Source organism: Pleurodeles waltl, chromosome 4_2 (assembly GCF_031143425.1).
Source record: "Pleurodeles waltl isolate 20211129_DDA chromosome 4_2, aPleWal1.hap1.20221129, whole genome shotgun sequence".
Lineage (NCBI taxonomy): Eukaryota > Metazoa > Chordata > Amphibia > Caudata > Salamandridae > Pleurodeles > Pleurodeles waltl.
The window spans coordinates 668,733,491-668,752,416 of NC_090443.1; positions in this window are offsets into that span (position 1 = coordinate 668,733,491).

An 18,926-nucleotide genomic window follows, 5' to 3' on the forward strand; every position below is an offset into this window, starting at 1 on the left:
CCGGGAAACGCCCTCTCGGCGTCTGGCGGTCTTTTCTCCTCCATCTTCCTCGGCTCCGTACAACGCTCTCCTTCTGTGAAGTCCGTCGTTGGTTTTCTTTCCTGAATCCGGAAATCCGTCTCTGAAGCGTCCAACGGCGTTCCCATGGCAACATGGGGACGCAGAAGTGGGTTGAGCGAGGCGCGCGAACGGCGCCAGCTCTTGGAGTCATAAGACGCGGTCGAGGAGACCCGTCTACAGTGCCCTTGATCACTTTTCGGAAAAGTAGATCATTAAAAGAGGATCTAAGCCACAGCAGAGTAACCGGTGATAATGTCAGAGCTAGGTCTCTGGACCATACTGTTGTTTTTTTCTGTTGTAGACAGTGTAAAGCATGCAAGTATAGTAGGAATTGTTCTGAAGTATTTGGGGACAATGGACAATGGATCCATCAAATCCGAGGACATTTTAATTGCAATACAGATTTCTGTGTTTACTGCCTGATGTGCCAGTGTGGAAAATTGTATGTAGGCAGCACAATACATAAGGCCAAAAAGAGGGTTCTGGAACACATTCGAGCTATTCGTAACTGTGACCGAACATACCCGGTGGCAAGGCATTTCCATGAAAAACACAATGGGGATGAGAGGCTGTTGAGTTTCGCAGTCATAGATCAAATTAAGCCTAACATGAGGGGAGGGAATAGAGAAAAAGATGAGGATCTTAGAATCCAAAATGATCATTAGGCTTAGTTCCTTGAGCTCAGGGGGACTTAATTCAAGTGAGGAGATGAATGTGCATTTAAGTTCATTAAAATTGCTGGATTTGGATTTAACCACATTTTTTAATTGTATAATGATGGTTTTTTAGTACACTTATTTGGTAGATGTGGTAGGTTTGGGGAGTATTCACATGTTAGTAGGTAGCAATACACATTTAGTTTTACTGCAGTAACACATCAGTATTAAGGAAAATGTACAAGGCAATGCCCATCTAATGTTCCTAAGTATAAGGAAATCCAGTTTGTACAATGCTTTTATATTATGGATTTTTGGGATATTAACATTATTTAATATTTAAATTAGTTGAATAATGATATTTAATTAATGTCTAAAGAACAAATAATGTGGATGGATTTGTGATTATAAGATCGTTTTAGCATTTTATATGGATTTTGGACATTTTAAGATGGCGCTTATATTTGCACAGTGCAAGGCAATCACGTTGCCTTGTAGTCCTTTCTTTGTGTTTAGGCAGGTAGTGGTATATAGTTTGTGTGCAACATACTTCCAAGATGTGCGTGAGCAAGGCTACGTCTGAAACACGTTGTACTGGGAGGAAGCATTGGTGAATAAAGCATTTTGGACTTCCATTTGGTGTCCGGGAATCTTCTGTATGGTACCAGAAGCATTGTGAAATATATATATATATATATATATATATATATATATATATATATATAAAAGCTGACAACCAACTTTCCACATTAAAGGCATAGTCCTTGTTCAATATATTTATATCTTCTCCTCATGTATTCCTAATATTTTAAGTGATTGTAAATGTGAAAATTACAGAGGAAGATGAATTCCTAGACGCTGTTGATGCATCTGTTTAGCGAGCAGTAGCCTAAGCCATGGGCTCACTTGAAAAACGACTTTCTCAACAAATTGTGTGTGAATGTGTGAAATTATCCAACCCTACTCCAACTCCTATGTTAAATCCTCCAGATAATAGCCAGCCTCCTACAGATGACGCAACCCCTACGAAATGCCGCTGTGAAGCAGGGGTTGATTATGAAGCCTTTGCTCGTATAAAACAATCTTTTCAGTCCCATGAAGATCTTTTTCCTATGTGGGATCCTTCAGGCTTATTGTCAGAGTATCCTGATGGTCAGACTTCTGACTCCATTAATGACTCTGATGACAATGCTGGTCCCTCAAGACCTTGGCTTCCTTCATCCTATCCTCCTCCTTCCGATACTGTCGTTGAAGAGTTCGACATGCTTGATTCGGATGATATTGTCCATCCTACATCTTCAGAATGGGCCCCATCTGATGAGGTGACAAACTATGTAGCGGGCCGCATCCGGAAACCAACGGCAAAAAAATCCCATAATTGTTTAAGGTCTAAATGTCCTCATCCTTCACTTCTTGATAAAGTGGCTCTTACTCTTGTTATCGAATCTGACGTCAGCAGATTAGGTTGGGGCGTGTGGTGTGGAGATTTTTCCACCAGTGGCTTAAGGTCTCCAGACAAACAGAAATTACATTTAAATTGTCTAGAACTTTTAGCTGGTTCTTTTGCTGTTCGGTGCTGGACCAAGAACACAATTTAGTCTTGTGTTCTTCTAAAGATGGACAACATATCTGCGGTTTGATATATATCAATCATTTAGGGGGCACCAGATCCAAAGTTCTTTCCGATCTCAAAACCAGCTTTTGGCAATACTGCCTGGACCGACAGATATCAGTCACAGCAGAATAACTCCCTGGTCACGAAAACCAAGATGCAGGTTTCCAATTCAGACATTTCCAAGATTCCACTTTGTGGAAGTTACAACCAGAAGTTTTTTTGACCCTTCATAATCTATGGGGTCCCTTTTCCGTGACCTTTTTGCATCCAGTTTGGATCACCAACTGCCCAGATTTCTCAGTTGGAGACCGGATCCCCTGGCAGGGGCCACAGATGCTTTTCTTCAGGGCTGGAGTCAAGGGACAGCCTACGCTTTTCCCCCTTTTGCGATAAGCATCCGCTTAGGTCCGGTGCCAACCAAGTGTTGATAACCCTAATTTAGAAATCTCAAGTATGGTTTCCAGTTCTTCTGGAACTTTTTTGGGATTCGCCAATCCATCTCTCCCTATTTCCCACACTTCCCCTCAATCCAGATCACAGGCCTCATCAGATGATTCTAGAAGGTTCGCTTTCACTGATGGTGTGGCGGATTACGGGAGACAATGGTCAGTCCCGGGACAATTGTATCAAGCTCAGAACTTCTTATCTTAAGCTTGGGCATCCAGTACAACCAAACTCTACAGATCATCCTGGAATAGATGGAGTCGTTGGTCATTTGTGACGGGGTCTTGATCCCATGGATGCTGATGTAGTGCATATCCTTAATTTCGTGGCTGGGCTGGTGACCGATGGTCTTGCATATCACTCAATCAATACTTTCAGGTCAGAAATCTCTGCGGGACATTCTAGGAATCTCCATTGGGTGAACATCCGTTTGTTTGTCGTCTCCTTCAGGGAATCAGGCTTTTCCTTCCACCAGAAGCTCGTTGTTCAGCTCTTTGGTATGTCAAGCAACTACTTGATTTATTTTTGTCCTGGCAGCCAAATACATTTTTGTCCAGGAAAGAGCTTTCAGCCAAGTTAACTATGCTTCTTTGCCTGATTTCTTGTCGAAGAGTATCAGATGTCCGAGCTTTAGATAGTTCAGGTAGGACGTTTCCCCCCTCTGGAGTATCTTTCACAGTGAGTAGAAGAACATAGTCCAACACTAGAGTAATCTCTTATCCAGCCTTTCCAGACTTACCAAAGTTATGTGTAGTACAATGCATCAAAACATATGAGGAAATATCTTCAGAATTTCGACCTCCAGGTGAGAATCAACTTCTAATTGCTCTGTGCAAACCACATAAAGCAGTATCTTCTCCTACCATTGCTCGTTGGGTGCGCTGGGTAATGCAGGAAGCTGGCACCGACATGCCATGTTTTGTGCACATTCCACACAAGGACCCATGGCTTCTAAGGCGTTCAGCTTAGGTTCCCGTTTGGAGGACATTATGAGAGCAGCAGTCTTCGGATTCTACTTTTAAAAGGTTTTATTTCAGATCAGTTTAGTTGGTAGTACATAATGTTTGAACTAGCAAAACCCTCGCCTCCAGATTGCAAATTTCCATTATGATAGCTAGGACATTTTTCATTATATTACTTTCACAAAGCAATTCATGGCTATTTAGGGCAAGAAACAGAACTGATAAGCTGGTCTTTAGGGCTAACTTACCTAATGACCTAAAGATTAAAATGCTAATATTATCAACAGCTGTTTGCAGAAGAGGCAAACCTGATGAGGGGATAGCAATCTATCATGGACTCAGAGAACAGTTAAAATTAGTTGTTGATATACCCGCCCTAGCTACAGCATTTATAGATCCACCACTACATACTGACGCTCACCAGAACAAACTTCACTGAGGGTCCAGATGGAATAAGTTAAAGAGACCTTGAGTACCAGTTTAACAACTGAGGAAAAATATAGGAGATGAAGGATGTGTGCCTTTATTTTGGGAAGGCAATCCATTTCCTAAGAGATTGTTCACAGGTGATGGGAAATGCCAGGACTCAACCATGAAGAATCATAGTCAAGTCCCCTACAAATTCAGTGATCTTTGGAGACAATGGAAAGGAACATTCCCAGCTATAAGATCAACTTACAAATACCCTTAAGCATATTGGCAATAATTTACTGTGAGGCTTCATGCTATTTTCTGGATCTAACCTTTCATAATCAACATTATTTGCCTAAACAACGAAATAAAACGCCTGTGGTTGTTGTCATTGATGATAATGCCTTCTGTATGGAGTTGTCTGCTGGGAAACACCAAAAGCTATCACTAGTTCCAATTAAAGAAATTAATATTTACTTATTCCTTTGAAACACACTGGTACCTAAAACTTGGAAGGAAGCAACGGTCAAGTCTTTACTAAAAAAAATATAAACAATTTCTAGACCCTCCTGACCCCAAAAACATACGTCCAATTACTTCTCGCATATTTATCAAAGATAAAATGTTTTTCTCTACAAAATTACAAAACTCTCATCAATCAGGATTTCTACCAGGCAGAAATACAGAATTCATGGTGGTCAAGTTCTAGATGACTTGCAAAGATGGATGGCTGCCAGAGGTTCGGGAGCTCTAGTGCTCCAGGAACTCATGTCAGCCTTCGATAGTATTTGCTCATAACATTCTTATTACCAGACTAACAGCATTTTGAATTAAAAGTGCAGCGCTAACTTGGAAGAAAACTGCTTTGAACGATCACCAACACTAATTTTGCTTTCGCCTTTTCTTCTGAGCTGAGTACAACAGAACATGAAGTATGTTAGGAAGAATTCTTCCCCCCAACTCGTTAACATACACATGCATTCTCTACCACACCTCCTGCGGCAGATGGGAACAAAATTAATTTGTAAGCAGAGGACAGGCAGGTAGTTTTGGTCTGTCACCTCACTCATGTCTGGTCGCTAAAACTGACTCCCTTCGGAGGACAGTCTGTCAGTCCACAGATGCTGGAAGTGAGGAAACTATCCGAAGCTTAATCCAAAAATGGAGTTGCTCCTGATATCACCAACACAAAGATTGATGATAACCAATGGCCTTTAATTATGGGTTCTTCTTCGAAGGCCCGAACAGGGAACCAAAAGCAGCCTGCTCAAAAATGCACAAATGAAACCCGATCCCTTCGTCTCCTTGCACAGTTTCGGTCCTTTCCAGGCTTCCATTCTCTCTATCTCATCTCTCTCTTCTCCCTTTCTGAGACTTTCTCACTTCCCCCTCCCTGACTTTTTCTCTCTCTAGAAGCCTCCCTGCCTGCTCCAATTAACCTTGGGTTGGTGGGAAAAGTGGCAGGCGAGAGCAGTGGCCCTGGGCTTTCAAAACCATCTTCCATGTGCTCCAGCCCACAGAAGTACTGCCTCCTCCATCTCCTGCCAGAATTCGTAATTTAGACATTCATATGAACTCTAACATAGGATCGACGACTCAGGTAGCATTTGTTAACACATCTTGTTTCTTTGAATTGTTAATACTATCCTGTCTTTTCTAGAAAAGATCTTAGAATACCAGTGGTCAATGTCTTATTCAACGTAGAATCGATTATACAAATTATCTCTTTCTAGATGCCCCAAAAACGTATTTCTCACCTCCACTTAACATAAAACTTGGATGCACGCCTTCCATCACTCTAACATCGAAGAACCTTCACGGTGACCTGTTTCCAAAGGGATCATTTGTACTGCAATGACAATTGTCTACAGAACAATTTATTTCAATGCTCTAGAGTTCATGGCAAAAAAACACCTGCTATAGTCCCACAAGACATCTGAAGTTAGACCAAAAATTTCAGTTGTATTTTCCAAAACCTCACACAACACTTGGTGACACAGCCCATTTCTAATTGCAGCCACAAAATCCTGGAAAGCTCTTCCTTTAGACCTCCAAAGTCAATCAGATCTGTCACTTTTTAGACCCTGTCTCAAAATATACATTTAGAAATTTTCTTAAAACCTATTGGTTCAACCAGTAACATGCAAACACTAGGCTGGTCAGATGTTTGCAATTAGCATCGTCTAGTGTATGCTGTGCTGTACAAATATCGTGCCCCGAATTATGTCTAGGAATTGCTTTAGGTAATGGACATAAAGAGATAACAACAACACAGATACTCCTGCTTTGGGAACTCCATGGCTTCACAAACATAGGGTGTGAAGTATCAAAGAGTTTTATCCAGTCTGCCCTATGAGGAAATTCATTGATACATAAGGGCAATAATCATTTAATTACTTGGAAAGACCAGACTATCCCCTTTTACTCCACATGTTGTCTCAGAAATTCTTTCAAAAAGGTGGTCTGAACTGTGCCCTTTCTTTGGCCTGCTCTACTGTTCGACAGAAGTCCCATCAGCTTTCGGTAGCTGAAGCATTTAAGGGATTTTAGGGTGTCATTATTAAAATAGGGGCAGACCAATTGTCTCCCTGACTCCATGATTGCGTACGGAGATCATACCAGGGGCTAAAATTATCCATGGTAGTATTTAGCCACTTGCAGTACAAAAGGATTCCATTATCAGAGAGTACCAGGCAATAATCTACGGCACTGTTTTATGCGTTACTCTACATTACGAGTACAATCATCTATATTTTTTATTCCAAAACCTGGAGAAGAAATATGTCCAGAGAGAGAGAGAGAGAATTACATTCCATCATTATGTGTAACAGATATATCTCATCTCTCATCTCGGTGTTTCTCGGTGAGGTTTACGCCTTCATTACAACCCTGGCGGTCGGTGTTAAAGCGGCGGTAATACCGCCAACAGGCCAGCAGTAAAAAAAATGGGATCACGACCACAGCGGAAACTGGCAAAACATCCAGCCACTTTAACACTCCGACCGCCACAGCGATAGCAACAAACACCGCAGCGGTAACTGCCAACAGACAGGCGGAAGTCAATGTACCGCCCACCCCATCACAACCCGCCCATCCGCCATCTTTTCCAGGGCGGTACCAACGCCATCAAAAGCCCTGTGGAAACAGTACTTGGAAGGGAACCACTCACCTCTCGACACTCAACGAAGAACCAGGGTGCCATGGAGCCCGAGATGAGGATCCTCTCCTTGCTGGTCTACCTCCTCATCTACCAGGAGTACCAACGGCAGCGGTGAAGACCACGGTGAGAACTGCACCTAGTACACAGGAGAGGGGGGAGGAAGAGAGTGACACACAAATGCAACACGCCACCCACCCACCCCCACCCACAACACCATACACACAAACACATGCATCAACATTACATTTGCATCCTGTAAGCCCCTGGAAGAACGCAAGAACAAAAGGAATAGAATCAAAACAGTGATATAGTAGAAATAGTCAGATATACTTAAGAATTTTAAAAACAGTATTTACAAAAATATACAATATGTACATAAGGCGTTACATTTTCCACACAAAATGTCCGTGGGCCACTGGGCCAAAACTCATAGGCAAAGCCCACACTTGACTCATGCCTCAATACGGAGAGAACACTGCAGGGGCATCAGGTCGAAAACACACAGGCACCTCAGGGGGAGGGTGAAGGGGGGTGCACCTCAGTTGTAAGATGGTAAAACACCACTGCACCTGGAGGGGGCTCCATGCCCACAGTGATGTCCTGGGGAGTACAAGGCCACAGTCTCTCAAGTGGGTGGGTTGCCCACAGCGATGTCCTTGGGGTGCAAAGCCACAGTCTCTCAAGTGGGTGGGTTGCTCACTGCTTGGTCCTGGTCCTGGGGAGTGCAAAGCCACAGTCTATCTAGTGGGTGGGTTGCCCACTGCTTGGTCCTGGAGAGTGCAAGGCCACAGTCTCTCGAGTGGATGCCCTCTTCCACTGGTTCTGAAGGGGGCATTGTGCCCAGTGTGCTTCATCCTGCCAAGGATTGGGTGAGTGGATGCATATCTCCACTGGTTCTGGAGGGGGCTTTGTGCCCAGTGTGCTTCATCCTGCCAAGGATAGGGTGAGTGGATGCCTTCTTCCACTGGTTCTGGAGGGGGCTTTCTGCCCAGTGTTCTTCATCCTGCCAAGGATTGGGTGAGTGGATGCACATCTCCACTGGTTCTGGATGGGGCTTTCTGCCCAGTGTGCTTCATCCTGCCAAGGATAGGGTGAGTGGATGCCTTCTTCCACTGGTTCGGGAGGGGGCTTTCTGCCCAGTGTGCTTCATCCTGTCAAGGATTGGGTGAGTGGATGCATATCTCCACTGGTTCTGGAGGGGGCTTTCTGCCCAGTGTGCTTCATCCTGACAAGGATAGGGTGAGTGGATGCCTTCTTTCACTGGTTCTGGAGGGGGCTTTCTGCCCAGTGTGCTTCATCCTGCCGAAGATAGGGTGAGTGGATGCCTTCTCCCACTGGTTCTGGAGGAGGCTTTCTGCCCAGTGTGCTTCATCCTGCCAAGGATAGGGTGAGTGGATGCATATCTCCACTGGTTCTGGAGGGGGCTTTGTGTCCAGTGTGCTTCATCCTGCCAAGGATTGGGTGAGTGGATGCATATCTCCACTGGTTCTGGAGGGGACTTTGTGCCCAGTGTGCTTCATCTTGCCAAGGATAGGATGAGTGGATGCCTTCTTCCACTGGTTCTGGAGGGGGCTTTCTGCCCAATGTGCTTCATCCTGCCAAGGATAGGGTGAGTGGATTCATATCTCTACTGGTTCTGGTGGGGGCTTTCTGCCCAGTGTGCTTCATCCTGCCAAGGAATGGGTGAGTGATGCATATCTCCACTGTTTCTGGAGGGGGCTTTGTGCCCAGTGTGCTTCATCCAGCCAAGGATAGGGTGAGTGGATGCATATCTCCACTGGTTCTGGAGAGGGCTTTGTGCCCAGTAATGCAACACTTGGGGTGTGGCAGTTCACAGTCCCTCATCTGGGTGTCTGAGGCACGAGATTTTCAGGGAACAGGTTGCATGATAGTCCATTGAGGCAGGGCTAGACTCCATCCGGCGACGGCTACGGCTGTCAACTGGTGGTAGTGCCGGGGCTGGTAGGGGTGCTGCCAGTGGTAGAGGGAGGCTCCAGCCCTCCTCCTGCAGCTTCGGACGGCTGCCCACTGGGGCTGGTGCTGCTGGTAGTGGTGCTACTGTCAGCGTTGCAGGTGGCGGTGCTTGCGGCGGGGCCTGCGGTGGTGCTAACAGCAGTGCAGGTGGCGATGCTGGCCGCGGTGCAGGTGCCGGAGCTGCCAGTGGTGGCGGGAGACTCCAGCCCTTCTCCTGCAGTCTCGGACGGCTGCCTACTGGGGCTGCTGCTGCTGACAGTAGTGGTGCTTGCGGCGGTGCAGGTGGCAGGGCTTGCGGCGGTGCTAGCCGCGGGGCTGCTGGCGGTGCTGGCCAAGGTGCAGGTGGCGGTGCTGGCAGTTGTGCTGGTACCCACCAGGCCTTCACCCGCAGCCTCGGACGCCTGAAGTGCCTTGGCTGGTGTTTTCTGCCCCTTCATCACCTTGGCAGATAGTGGTGTGACCTTGGGTCTGGCAGCTGGAGTCTTTGAGGTGGCCTTGCTGGGTGGCTGTGGCTCCTTCCCCTTGCTGGATCCTGTCCCCCTCTTCACCTTGCCAGGTGGCGGAATGGTTTTGGCCTTGGCAGGGGTTGGTGGCACACTGGCTGGGCTGACGGGTGCCCCCTTTGAGTCTTTGATAGCTGCAGGAACCACAGAGGACGACGATTTGGTGGCAGAGATGTTGGACTGGGTTTTGGCCACCCTGGCCCGAGGGGAAGGACGGGGGGAGGGGTAGGGAAGAGGTCAAAGTTGGCCAGGAAAAGCTTCGTAGGGACACTGGGGTGGGAAGAGGGTTTGGGAGTGGAAGAAGAGGGGGTGGTTGTAGGAGGTGTCTGTCTGCTGAGTTTGGGTGCAGGTGCATGGGCTGGATGCTGTCGTGAGGTGGATGGCTGTTGGGTGGGTGGGTGCTTGCATTTGTGTACTTTGGGAGGAGGGGTCACAGACACTCTGGGAGAGGACACAGGGTACATGTGCATGGATGTGGGGGTGGTGACTGCCAGTGAGGTGTGTGTTGTGATGGGCGTGCTGGTGATGGATGTAGTTGATGAGGATGTAGTGCATGCAGGTGTGAGTGGAGACGCTACTGGGAGGGAGGTGGAGGAGGAGGGGGACACAGTGGAGGCAGTGGATGTTGATGTGTCTGCATGGGAATGGTGCTTGTGCGAGTGCCTGTGAGATGAAGTGTGGTGCTTGTGTTTGCCTGAGCCACTTTTGTGTGGTGATTTGGGTGAATGCTGGTCTGAAGGTGTGCTTGGGATAGGTTGAGGTTGAGGGGATTGGGACTGGGTAGAGGAAGTTGGAGGAGGGAGGCTAGACACAGTGACAATGGCTGCCATCAGTGCTGAGACCAGAGCTTGAACTGCTCTTTGTTGGGCCGCCACGCCAGAGTGAATACCCTCCAGGTATGCATTTGTTTGTTGCAAGTGCCTCTAGACACCCTGGATGGCATTCAGAATGGTTGACTGTCCAACATTGAGGGATCTCAGGAGGTCAATAGCCTCCTCACTGAGGGCAGCAGGGCTGACTGGGGCAGGGCCTGAGGTGCCTGGGGCGAAGGAGATGCCCACCCTCCTGGGTGACCGGGCACGGGAAACCCGCTGAGGGGCTGCCTGGAGGGTGGTGTTGGTAAGGGGGGTGGCGGCTGTACCTGTTGTTGGGGTGGGCACATAGGTGTCCACCACCGCCCGGGAGCTTCCATCGGAGGAGGAGTCACTGTCTGTGCTGTCCCCTCCTGTCCCCGTTGTGGTGCTCCCCTTGCCCTCCGTCCCACTGGTGCCCTCACCTTCGGTGGATTTAGCCTCCAGGCCCATGTGGGATGCAGCTCCCTCCACCACCGGTGCCTCTGCTCCTCCACCAGATGATACTAATGCACACAAGGACAGGGTGACAAAACAAAAAGGGGGGGAGAGACAGAGGATACACTTGGTCAATGCCAGCAACAACAATACCGTTGGCGTAGACAACTCACAGGGAGCAGCCCTATGCACTAGGCCATGCACTACCAGTTACTAAGATAGTCACCAGCCCCTGGAGTACAATGCCTAATGCCATTAGCTGCACAGCTGAATCCCACAGGACCCTGCCCAGTAGTAGATACCCACTAACAGTATTGGGGGTGGAGTACTTCGGAGCCTGCCCAACAAGGGACCTATCCTGCCATGTTTGCCCTCGCCTGGCGGCACCCACAGCCCACATCCCCCACCCATGTAAACCTTAACGCGCACACACTCATGAATCTGAATCTGTACTCACCCCCTTGTGGCTGCTGTGATGCCTTCAGGCGCCCATCCAACTCCGGATAAGCCACCAACAGGATACAGAACATCAGGGGGGCCAGGGTACGATGGGCACCCCTTCCTCGTTGGGAGGCCAGACCGAGCTGGGCCTCCGCCGTCTTCCTTGCCCAGCGGCGCAAGGTCCTCCCACCGTTTGCGGCAGTGGGTGCTCCGCCTGTCAAAGACCCCCAGACTCTGCACCTCCTTGACGATCGCACGCCAAATAGGACGCCATCCACCAGTTTCTCCAACTCCTCCACAATGAAGGCAGGGGCCCTTTCCCCAGACACATGAGCCATTGTCGCTTCCAGACACGGGTCACAGCAGCACTTGCAGTGTAGGTCCTCTCCTGTTGAAGGTCAGGTAGCAAGTGAGTGCACAGATAGAAAATGGCGGTCACGTCCGCAGCGGGGCGTACCGTCACCGCCAGCGTACATCACCATTGGCTCCTGGAACCCATAGGGCCCAATGATAACCAATGTGAAGTTGCGCAGCGCTCATCGACCGCCTACCGCAACGGCGCACAATGCCAGCGGAATTATTTAATTTCCACTTGTCCCTCCTCACAGTTCAGGCAACCGCCATTTCAGGGGGGGCACAGTCCATGGTACCTAACTGCTTCACAGCAGACATTGGCACAGCAAATGACTCTCAGATTCACATAAAGGTTCTGTAAAGGAAAAGATGCATCATTATTTCAATTGATGTGTGAATATGACCCTCTGCTCAACATTTTCCCCCATAGGCTTCTTTCCCGCTGAGGATGAATATGAGATGGCGAAATCCTCTGGTGTACAGACCCCTGGTGGACCTTGCGACTATGGAGGACAGCCACATTTTCCTAACAAACAGACTTGATCGGGCCACAACCCAAGGACAGTGTGCCCAATTGGAGCCAAACCTGATGCCAGCTAGCCGCCAACCCAGAGGATACTAGAGGGTATCTCACCTCTAGTGCAGGTCCTGTCAGTGCTCCATTTCCTGGCAAGTGGTTCCTTCCAAACAACAGTGGCCATGGCATCAGGGATGTCTCAGCCAATGTTCTCCAACGTGTTGACCAGAGTGTTGTCAGCCCTGATGAAACACATGCACAGTTACATCGCATTCCCCCAGGTGGAGGATTTGGCCACAGTGAAAGCTGACTTTTATTCTCTGGGACATATCCCCAACATCATTGGTACCATTGATTGTACACTTGTAGCATTTGTCCCCCCCCCCGGAGAAATGAACAAGTGTTCAGGAATAGAAACAACTATCACTCTATGAATGTGCAGATGTTGTGTTTGGCGCACCAGTACATCTCCCATGTAAATGACAAGTTTCCTGGCTCTGTGCATGACACCTTTATCTTGAGGAATAGCAGCATCCCATATGTGATGGGCCAACTCCAGAGGCACCAGGTGTGGCTAATAGTTGAGCCTAAGGTCCCCACCCAGTATAAGTTGGTGTCTGGGTATGGGGTTGTCCCTAAAGGTTAGTGTGTGCTTAACAGGTATCCCTCGATATTTGCAGGTGACTCTGGTTACCCCAACCTCTCATGGCTACTGACCCCAGTGAGGAATCCCAGGACAAGGGCAGAGGAACGTTACAATGAGGCACATGGTCGAACAAGGAGGATAATTGAAAGGACCTTTGGCCGCCTGAAGGCCAGGTTCCAGTGCCTCCATCTGACAGGTGAATCCCTGTACTACTCACCCAAAAAGGTGTGCCAGATCATTGTTGCATGTTGCATGTTGCACAACCTGGCCTTGAGACACCAGGTGCCTTTTCTGCAGGAGGATGAGCCTGGAGATTGTCTTGTGGCAGCGGTGGAGCCTGTGGACAGTGAGGAAGAGGAGGCAGAGGAAGAAGATGTGGACAACAGAAGAAATATATTAGAGCAGTACTTTCAGTGACACACAGGTAAGACACTGTAACTTCACTTTACATTTCAGTTTTGTGTTGGACATTGTACATGGCAGCCTGATTTCCCTATGTCTATAGCCACTTATTGTACCCTTTGGCATCTCTATTTTCAGATCTCTGTGGCCCACTCTGCCTCCAGGTATGTTTACTGCTGCCCACTAAAGGTCATACCAAATGTATAAATGACTGTATATATGACTTGCAATATTTTCAGAATGTTGTACTAATACATAATTCAGTCATTTGACAGACTCAAGATTTGTATTTGTTCCAAGGGTGTTTATTTAAGTGCTCATACATAGAGGGGGATGTGCAATGGGCTGGGGGTGATGGTGGAGGAATGTCCAGTTAGAGTCCAGTCTCTTGGTATCACAGGTGCAGTGTCCATTGGGGCATAGGAAGGGGAGTTATGGCAGTTCAAGGTGGACAGGGTGACAGAGTGGGACACAAGGGTGACAATCAGGAGAGTCTTATTTCCTGGCAGGGGTCTTGGCAATGTTCTCTGGTTTCTGCTTGGATTGCAGGGACCGTTTGCAGGGTGGTTCTCCTTCTGCAGGGGGTGGGGTGCTGGGGGCCTGTTGGTCCTGTGGCGGGGCCTCCTATCCACTAGTCCCGCAGAGATGAGGGCTGTTCTTGGTGTGGCTAGTGTCAGGGGCCCATTGTTGTGCCACTGCCTCCCTCATGGTCTTGCCCATGTCTGCCAGCACCCCTGCAATGGTGACCAGGATGGTGTAGATATTTTTGAGGTCCTCCCTAATCCCCAGGTACTGTCCCTCCTGCAGCTGCTGGGTCTCCTGCAGCTTGTACAGTATCTGGCCCATGGTCTCCTGGGAATGGTGGTATGCTCCCAGGATGTTGGAGAGTGCCTCCTGGAGAGTCGGTTCCCTGGGCCTTTCCTCCCCCTGTCACACAGCAGTCCTCTCAGCTTCCCTGTTGTCCTGTGCCTCTGTCCCCTGAACCGTATGCCCACTGACTCCAGGTCCCTGATCGTCCTGTGTTTGTGGGGTTTCCTGGGGTCCCTGTTGTGGTGGACACACTGCTGATTGACGTGTCCTGGGGACAGTGTCATGGGCCCACTGGGTGGGTGCTGTGCTGGTGTTTCCTGAGGGGGGAGGCTCTGTGGTGGGTTGGGACTGTGGCAGGGTAACTGACTTTCCAGAGGTCCCTGATGGGCCAGGTTGGTCATCGTGATCCAGGCGTGCAGAGCTGCTGTCATCACTGTGGTCCTCCTCTGGGGGGGGGACTGGATGTTGGTGGCAACTTCTCTCTGGTGACGTTGAGTAGGGGACCTGTGGGGATGAAAATGCAGTGTTATTGTGTCTGCGTGTGCCATCATGTGCATGGGTTTCTTTCCCTGTATGTTTGGGATACCCCTGGCAGCTTAGGCTTGTGTGCATGGTGATTTTGTGGGCTAGGTGATTCTCTGTAATGGGCATGCTGTAGTGATGGGTGTCCATGCAGGTCTGTGATGGTGGTGCATGGACTGGTGTTACATGCAGGGCTTGGTTTTGGGATGGGTGGGTTGTGATAGTGAGGTGGTGGAGTGATGGGGGTGATGGTAGGTGTAGGAGTTTGTGATGACATGCAGATAGGGTGGGGGATATAGTAGTAAAGGTTTAACTTTCCAGAGTCCAGTGCTCCTGCTACTCCTGCCAGGCCCTCAGGATGCATTATTGCCAAGACTTGCTCCTCCCATGTTGTTAGTTGTGGGGGAGGAGGTGCGGGTTCACCGTCAGTCCTCTGTACAGCTACCTGGTGACTTGCAACCACGGAACACACCTTCCCCCATAGGTTGTTCCACCTCTTCCTGATGTCATCCCTTGTTCTTGGATGCTATCCCATGGAATTGACCCTGTCCACGATCCTCCACCATAGCTCCATCCTCCTTGCAATGGACGTCTGCTCCACCTGTGATCCAAATAGCTGTTGCTCTACCTGGATGATTTCCTCCACCATGACCCTTAGCTCCTCCTCTGAAAACCTGGGGTGTCTTTGGGGTGCCATGGATGTGGTGTGAATGATATGTGTGAGGATGTGTGGGGTTATGTATTGTGGTGTGTGCTGTGAGGTGCGTGGATGGTATATGGGTGATGCTGTTCTGTGGCTCAGATTGAGTAGGTACTCCTGGCTTGTGCCTCTCTCTGTTGGCAATCTTTTTTTCATTGAAAGGGTTGTGGGTAAGTGTGTGGGTGTGGTGTGTGTATGTGTGTCAGGTGTGTGTAGTATGAATTGTCCAATGTGGTGTAGTTTTGTAAATGTGTGGGTATTTTGAGCGCAGTGGTGTGTACCGCCAATGGTTTACCCCAATTAAAATACCGCCCCATTGATTCGTTGGTCCTGATACTGTGGGCATATTCCTGTTGGCGTAACGGTGTGGGTTTTGGTACCGCCAATTTATCACTGACCTTTGGTCTGGCAGACTTGTGTGGGTGTCTGTACTGTGGCGGATTTCTCAGAGTGGGTCATAATACCGGTAGCGGAATACCGCCACGGTCACGGTATCTTGGCAGCCGTCAGCACGACGGTAGGCGGCATTTACCGCCATGGTTGTAATGAGGGCCTAAGTCTTCAAAGTGTCGTAAATTGGTAAGAATTACAAAGTTTGCATTTTCTTGCCTTAGCCATTTAGAGCCTGTCCCCTGTCACTGGGTCATGTTACTGGGTGTAGCTGACAGTTGGGCTTTGTCTTCTTCTGCCTTGCTCTGCTGACCTCCTGTCTGCTGCCCTCTTCCCTGGGTGAGAAGGACTGCACCTGCCACTGTTGAACCCAGGACTCCAGAGTGACTATAAGGTCTGGTTGGCTGGCTTCCTGACTACAGCCTCAGGGACAGGCGGCTCCAATGACTTTGAAGCCAGCACCTGAACTTTGCCATCTGTGAATACTACCGTGCCAAGTGGTGCCACCTCAGTCCTGGACCCTTGAAAATGGCCCTGAAGGTGCTCAGCCATCCCATCTGTGGATCCAGCAGAAGTGGCACATCTTCATGGGTCTGCAGTGAAAATCCTAGCAGAACCGGCGCACCGCCTCTGCTGCGAGGTTTCGCCCAAACCAAAAGATTCTGCATCAACCCCATGGCCCCATCAGTGCAAAGCTTTCCTGATACAGGCCCTCGTATCCCTCGTTGGTGATGTAGGATCTCACCTCACAGCCTCACAGTTCCTCGAATGTGTGATGTATCCCTGACCCAAGACTATGCATCACAAGATCTCGTCGACAGGAGCATCAACGACAATGTGGTACCTCGCATTGCAGCACCTTGGAACTGACGCATCCTCAGCACGAAATCTCCCAACGATCTGTAACGAGGACCTCAGTTATTTTGTTTAGTGGGCTTTATGACGTCACTGCAGCTGGCACGTGCTCCATTGCAGAAGGCCTAAACTTGCGACTTTGTCCTGGTCTGGCATGACAAGATATCCACTATCACTATTTACAATGAAACCTTAAAACCTGCATATCTCTGGTTCTACTGATCAGATGTTTCTCATTTTGGTCTTGTTTTATTTAATAAACATTTCACTATTTGTCTAATCTGGTGTGGGATTCTTTTGCACAAACACTTTACACATTGACTCTGAGTTAAGCCTGACTTCTCTGTGCCAAGTTACCTGAGGGTTGAGCCCAAGTTAATTTATAGTTGGCTTGTGACTTCACCCGGAGAAGAATTGTGATTGCTGCTTGAGAAGGGTTTCACCCCCCTCAACCATTAACACAATTTCTTACAAACTTCAGACGAATAATCAGCATTGTAATTCACAAAAGGAACAAAGTGCTTAACATAGCAACCCAAAACTATGATGAAGGCATATGGAGATACCTGTTGTGTCTTTGCATTGTGACAGTCTGTGTGAATCTTGCACAAGCGATAGATGTGCACATGACAAGTGTATGAGGAGGTGGCAATTGCTTCATTTGGGTCATCTTCCTCATTAACAGCCAGTGCTCTTTGGGTGATAAGAACGGCTTAGGAACTGGTGACACTATAGTTGTAAGATCAACTGTTGTCTGTCTGGGAGATATGACAGTTACTTTATAAATCTTTTTTTGTGGTAATAGCAGTTCACAGAGAGAATAGGTCTGTTGTGAACTGAACTGGAGGCACAGAGGACAAGGCAATGGATTATTGAAAAAGATCAACCCCATTATGCTTGTCCATAAAGTTAACTAACACTTACTGATTCTTCTTTGCACCAGGCAACAAAGCCAATATAATGGTGTAGGAGTACCCCAATTTATGGCAAGCGTGGACTGAAGGATTATCAAAACAGTATTTTGTCCAGGATCCTCTTTTGCAATGAGTCGCCTGCTTTGGCATTCAACCACTAGTGATATTGGTCTGAGAGGCAGAATCTTGAGGAATGGTGTTCTGCACAATTTCTATCATGTTGCTTGAAGAGTCCTCAACAGATCAACACTCCTTAAGTCAGGCTGCAGCTCCACCTCCCAGGAAGAAGGAGATCAAACGTATACATTTGTACCCTCATGAGCTGTGTGATCAAGCAGAACATCTTTCAGCACATTATTTAGTGCACTCTCTGCCTGCCACATACTGTGAAGTCACCACAATCCTATACCCAACACCCTCGTGTTCAAGGCATGCTTAAGCATGCAGTTTGCACTGAACTGTGGGTTGAACAAATACGAGACCAGCAAGCGAACTTCCAAATAAGACATAGAATGAGCAAAATCTTTTGAAGCAAACTGCGAACCAATGTCTGATTGACTCTAAATCATTGTATTGCTATAAGACACTGCAAATCTTTTAACACCTCCAGTTTTGGCATGATCATTGTCATGATCAGTGATATGGCGTTGGAAATTCAGGGTAACTGATTGAAGGAATGTAAGCCCCACTACAACTACAACTGCAAATCTAACTATGGCTAAATCCTTATCTGTGCCTCCTTAGTACTGATCATATGCTGCAGTTGCTGTTAGAACTAAGATCTCCCCCCTTCCCCCTTTCAGAGACTATGATTGATTCATACCAATTAAACCTAATGATGTGGTACAATTTATTCACATTTATTTGCTGACAAAAAAGAGAAGGATATACTTAAGACCTCATTACAGAATAATTCCCAAAATGGATTAATTGTACCTTCATCTTCTCACCTAGAGCACCGCGTTATTTGTCGAGAAGAAGATTAGAGATCTTTGACAGGCTTTACCTTACGCATGATTAAACCAAGATACAGTTAAGGATCAGTATTGGTTACCTCTTATTAAATACATCAGAAATCAATACAAGGATCACATATATTCACTAATATTAACATGGATAGTAATTACCAAATACTGCTTATAAAAGAAGGTGATGATAGGAAAACAACATTTTGCACCTCGTTTGCATTACACAATTCTCCAGCTATTTTTCAGTAATTAATTTGTTCATTTTTTCTGATGTTTTAAATCATTTTGTACTGATTTATTTTATTAATATTATGTTTTATCAAAACTCATTTG